The 6,021-nt window shown below is 44.4% G+C and overlaps 1 pseudogene; it reads left to right on the plus strand.

Moving 5' to 3' along the window:
- The first annotated feature begins 972 nt into the window (after positions 1-972).
- LOC122743902 lies at positions 973-1,919 on the plus strand (annotated as a pseudogene).
- Positions 1,920-6,021: the final 4,102 nt, after the last annotated feature.

Here is a 6,021-nt window from a genome sequence, read left to right on the forward strand (position 1 = left end):
GGGTCCACTACCAGGTCTGTGTCCCAAAGAGATCATAGAAGAGGGAAAAGGACCCATATGTACAAAAATATTTATAGCAGCTCTCTTTGTGGTAGCAAAGAATTAAAAATCGAAGGGATGTCCATCAATGGGGGAATGGCTGAACAAATTGTGGTATATGAATGTAATGGAATACTATTGTGCTATAAGAAACGATGACAGGAGGATTTCAAGAAACCTGGAAGGACTTACATGAACTGGTGCTAAGTGAGAGGAGCAGAACCAGGAGCACATTGTACACAGTAACAACAACACTGTGATGATCAACTGTGATAGACTTGGCTCTTCTCAGCAGTGCAATGAGCCAAAACAATTTCAAAGTACTCATGATAGAAAATCTTCGCAACATCCAGAAAAAAGAAATGTGGATTCTGAATGCAGATTGAACCACACTGTCTCTACTTTTGAACTACTTTTTTTTCCTTCTTTTTTGAGGTTTTTCCCTTGTACTCTGATTCTTCTTTCACAATATGACTAATGCAGAAATATGCTTAATGTAATTGCACATATATAACCTATATCAGATTGCTTTCTGTCTTGGGGAGGAGGGAAGGGAAGGTGGGAGAAAAACTTGGAACTAAAAATCCTATGAAAACAAATGTTGAAAACTATCCTTGGGACACCTATGTGGCACAGTGGATAGAGCACCGGCCCTGGAGTCAGGAGGACCTGAGTTCAAATCCGACCTCAGACACTTAACACTTACTAGCTGTGTGACCCTGGGCAAGTCACTTAACCCCAATTGCCTCACCAAAAAAAAAAAGAAAGAAAACTATCCTTAAATACAACTGGGAAATAAAATAATAAAATACTTTTATTTTAAAAAGAGAGAAAGAGAGAGAGAGAGAGAGGCCCAGCAGACGGCACTTCCACATAGGTGTAGGTGTGGGATATGGCCAGATTGAGCGAAGACTTTGGCCCTGGGGCTGGAGGATGGGGCCCTTCCTGGAGCAGCTGGTGGTGCTCATGGCATTGGTGGCTGTGGTGCTGATCCTGCTTTCTTTTGTTGCATTTCTATATGCTGCCAAAATGCCAGACATTTACTGGCAAAAGGAAGAGAATTTCTTTTTAGATGCAGCAGGCAAGAAAGAAACTTTACCTACTAGATATGACTCCCCAACTAAGCAGTTATCCATTGTTGTACCTTCATATAATGAAGAAAAACGGTTGCCTCTGATGATGGATGAAGCTCTGGAATATCTAGAAATAAGACAGAAACAAGATCCTGCATTCACATATGAAGTGATTGTGGTTGACGATGGCAATAAAGACCAGACTTCACAGATTGCTCTTAAGGATTGACAAAAATATGGAAATGACAAAGTGTGAGTAATAACACTGGTGAAAAATTGTGGGAAAGGTGGAGCTGTCAAGATGGGTGTATTCACTTCTCGAGGGAGAAAGATCCTTATGGCAGATGCTGATGGAGCCACAAAATTTGCAGACCTTGAAAAATTAAAAAAGGAACTTGGACATCCACAGCCTTGGCCTGATCAAATGGCTATTGCTTGTGGATCTCGAGTACACCTAGAGAAAGAATCAATAGCTCAGCGTTCCTATTTCCGAACTCTTCTCATGCATGGATTCCACTTTCTGGTCAAAGAAATCAGAAACACATAATGTGGGTTCAAATGGTTAACTCAAGAAGCAGCCTTGCTGACTTTTTCAAATTTGCACATTGAGCAATGAGCGATATAGAACTTTATATCGCACAGTTTTTAAAAAATTCAATAGTGGAAGTTGCTGTCAACTGGACTAAAATTGAAGGTTCTAAGCTGGTCCCATTTTGGAGCTGGCTACAGATGGGCAAAGATCTACTTTTTATACAACTTTAGTATTTGACTGGTATCTGGAAGCTCTTAAACACTAGAAAAAATTAGCTTATTTACATTCACTGAGGATATTATTATTAATATGTACCATTGCCATTTTATTTGAAATTAAATATTAAATTGAAGTAAAAAAATAAATAAAAATGTTTAAAAAGAAAGAAAAAACAAAAAAGGAAGGAAGGAAGGAAGGAGGGAAGGAAGAAAGAAAGAAGGAAAAAAAGAAAACAGAGGTAACAATACCCATCATGCCCATTCCATAGGGTGGTTGGGAGATTCCAGTGAGATCCTATACAAGGGCTCTCAAAAGAAAAAGGCTTTGCAAACTCTGATGTACCACAGAAATATTGGTTGTCATTACTGGACTCGTCTCCCTCTGACACTTTAACCACAGTTGACCCTCTAGAACAAGTTGTTGATGAATGAGTTGAGGCCACCAAACATTAGCATTGAGGCCGGGGGTGATAGGGGTCTTAGATGAGAAGGAAAGAAGCAGGAGCAGGTAGGGTGATTATAGTCATTCCATGATCACCTTGGGGGCCTGGCATGGGTCCCACTACTCATCATCTCAGTCCAGAGGTCTATGATTCCATTAGTGTGGGGAATTCCCATGAGAAGATTCCTTCTAGCAATGCAAAGGGGAATGTATTCTATGACTTGTAATCTTGGAAGGTTGCCTGGGGTACTGAGAGGTTAAGTCACTTGCCCAGGGTCACACAGCCAGTATCTGTCAGAGATGGGCCTTGAAACCAGGTCCTCCAGAGTCTAAAGCCAGCTCTCTCTACACTGTGACACATTCCCTGTCCAAGTCCAAGAACATAGATAAAGGGACCTTGGACAGAGATAGTATCTCACCTCCCCTAAAGACCTATCCTGATGCCTCATCAGAGCATGAAGGTGATTTCTCAGAAGCTGTGCCAAGAGAAGACAGGAAGGGTAGGTCCTACCAAGATCTGCTACAGGTGACTCAGTGGGTAGAGTGCTGGACCTGGTCTCAGGAAGACTGAAGTCCAAGTTCTGCCTTATATAACCCAAGTCCTAAAGCCCATCATACAGGATGATCTACTCACTGATTGGTATCAATGCCCCTCATCTGTGTGAGAGGTGGGGTAGAGCTGGTGAGAGCCAGAGAGAGTAGAGATTCACTCTATGCTCAGGAGTCTCTCCAGGCTCTTCAGGCTTCAGGCTCTGCTGGTTTCCAGCTTTAGGAGAGAAGATGACAAGGCCAAGCCCACCTCAAGATGCTGAAGAGAAAAGAAAACGCTGGGAAGACCTGAGATGAGCTAGCAGTGGCCGTTATGTCTCTATCTCCAGTGCTCGCTACGCTAGAGACTGCAAGGAACTTCCTTTGGGAGAGTTGACATCCACGTAGGAGACTTGGGGAATCCTTCATGGACTCCAGATCTATTACCCACTACTCCCCTTCATGCACTCTTTGGTCCAAGTCAAACTGGTCAGCTTGCTGTCCAGGAATTAGCACAGCACCTGGCACATGGTAGGTGCTCAATAAATTCATCTCGACTATCTCTCACACATGACACTCCCCTCCTCCCTCCGGCACACTTTTGTCTTCAATGCACTGTCTTCTCACCTCCTCCTTGGGAATCCCTAATGTCCTTCAAAGCTCGATGCCTCATCTCCTATATGACACCTCTCCTGGTCTCTAGTGCTTTCCATTGATTACTTTGCGAGAACTCTGTGCATGTGTGTGTGTGTGTGTGTGTGTGTGTGTGTGTGTGTACTCATGTGTGTGGAGAGAGAGGGAGGAAAGAGGGGGAGAGAGAAAGGGAGAGAGAGAAAAAGGAAAGGAGGGAGAGAGAGGAAGGAAAAGAGGGATAGAGAGAGGAAAGAAGAGAGAAGGATGAATAGATGAAGGGAGGAGAGAGAGGAAGGACTAGAGGGAGAGAGGGGGAAGGAAGAATGGGAGAGGGAGGGAGGGGAAGGGGGGGGGGAGAGAGAGAGAGAGAGAGAGAGAGAGAGAGAGAGAGAGAGAGAGAGTGAGGGAGAGAGAGAGGAAAGAAGAGAGAGGGATGGATGGATGGATGAAGGGAGGAGAGAGAGAAAGGAAGAGAGGAAGAGAAAGAGGAAGGAAGAGAGGGACAGAGAGAGGAAGGAAGAGAGGTGGGGGAAAAAGAGACAGTATCTATAGATTTGTCTTATCTATAGATATATACTTGTCTCTATTGTATATTTTGTTTTAATACATTGCATCTATATATATTTGTATCTACATATTATACATATTTTGTATCTATATAGAAATATATTTGTCAGTATGTATTGTATATATTTTGTATCTGTATACTGTAATATATTTCATAGAATGTTTTTCACATATTTTATAGAAATAAATATATTTGTGTATGTATAGTATCTATTTATATGTATACATGTTCTTTCCCCCATAGTACCCAAGTTCCTTGAAAGCAGGGAATGTTTCACTTTTGTCTTTGTATATGCAGTGCCCTGGCACATAGTAGGCTTTGGTTCGTTCCCCTCCCTCCCATATAGTAGGCACTTAATAAATGCTTATTAAATACTCAGTGTGTTTTATTTGAAATAAGCATTGAAACAGGACGGGATTTTGACAGTAGAATGCCATTCTGGGTAGAAGATACAGCAAAATCAAAGATTCAAAGTTAGAAACCCTGTGAGCAGATGTGTAGACAAGCCGGGGTGGAGGGGAGGAGGGGGAGGATGAAGTTTATTGCCCAAGGTCACACAGAGTAATGTCAGAGGCCAAATTTGAACCCAGGATTTCCTGACTGCAAATTCCAAGCTCTGTCTAAAGTGGCAGACCACCCCCATGCCACACCAACTAGTTCAGGTTGAAAAGCAGCAGGAGATAAGCATGGAAAGGTAAGTTGGAGCTAACTGGGGGCTTCAGTGGCAGAACCTGGACATAAATTAATTAATGCTCAGGCACCAAAGGGTCCTTGAAGGACCTTGATCATGATAGTAACATTATCTGAGCTTAATCGAGCAGGGAGCAGAGTAAGTCAAATGGATTGGATGGGGAGGAGAGTAGAAGCGAGGCATTTGCCTCTCTGGGTCTCAGTGTCCTTATCTGCAGAACAAAGCCCAGGGTGAAGCTGGCCGGGGAGCCCTGACCTGCTGGCCCCTTCCCCAGGGGGCGAGAAGCAATTAGGGCTAGCCCTCCCCAACACCCGGCCCCTTGGCCAGCCCTCCCAGGGATCATGTTCAACTAGCTACACATAAAGGGCTGCCCAGGGCTGGACACTGGAGCTACAAAGAGAAATTGGGAGAGACTCTGCTCTCCAGGAGTGTAAGATCAAAAGGGGGAAATGAAACACCCGCAAAGAACTATGATGTAAGGGGAGGTAAGAAGAGGCAAGGAGAGGCAAAGAGTTATTTCTACGAAATCTGAGGCGTGAGCCATCAGCATCACCTCGTGAAAGGAATTAGGGAAAGTGCCACGACTCCTGGGGACACCTGAGCTGTCCTTGGAAGGAAGGGAAAGAGATCTGGGGAGGAGACAGTCCTTTCTGAGCCTGGGAGGATGGTGCTACTGTATAGAGAAATAGAGAAGGTACCTAGAAATGGCTGGCTGTCTCGGTGGGGTTAGGGACCAGCATCTCTGCTCCACCCTCACCTCTGGCTGAGGCTTCAGGTAGAGTATTCCAGTCTTGTGCCCTTAATGGATCCAGATGGGCCCTAGAGATGATGCCCAGGGAGTCAAGAGAAGGACTGGCCGACCCTAAATGTCCATCTTATGAGACACATGCTGAATTGGGATTCAAAGGGTCTGGGTTCGAATCCTAACTCAGATACTTGCTAGGTAGTGACAAGTCAATCTCTTGGAGCCTCCCTCAGTTTCCTTATCTGGATTAGATGATCTCCGAGGTGTATTCCAGCTTGAAGTCTATGACCCAAAGATCCCTGTCCCAGGTGCTCAGACCTATCCTGATGTCCCCAGTACTGGGAGACTGTGGGGTGCACTTGATATCTGGAACCTCTCCTACTGAGGAAAATGGGAGGGATTGTCACCTGGTCCCAGGTTTCTTTCTGACCTCATGAAGGCCAGTTTTAGGAAGCCATGTGATATGGGAGAGAGGCATGTCTTCTGCAGTTAGAAGACCAGGCTTCAAATGCCCCTTAAAACTTACCTGTGTGACCTTGGACAAGTCACTGA

The sequence above is a fragment of the Dromiciops gliroides genome, chromosome 2, assembly GCF_019393635.1.
Source record: "Dromiciops gliroides isolate mDroGli1 chromosome 2, mDroGli1.pri, whole genome shotgun sequence".
NCBI classification, from domain to species: Eukaryota; Metazoa; Chordata; class Mammalia; order Microbiotheria; family Microbiotheriidae; genus Dromiciops; species Dromiciops gliroides.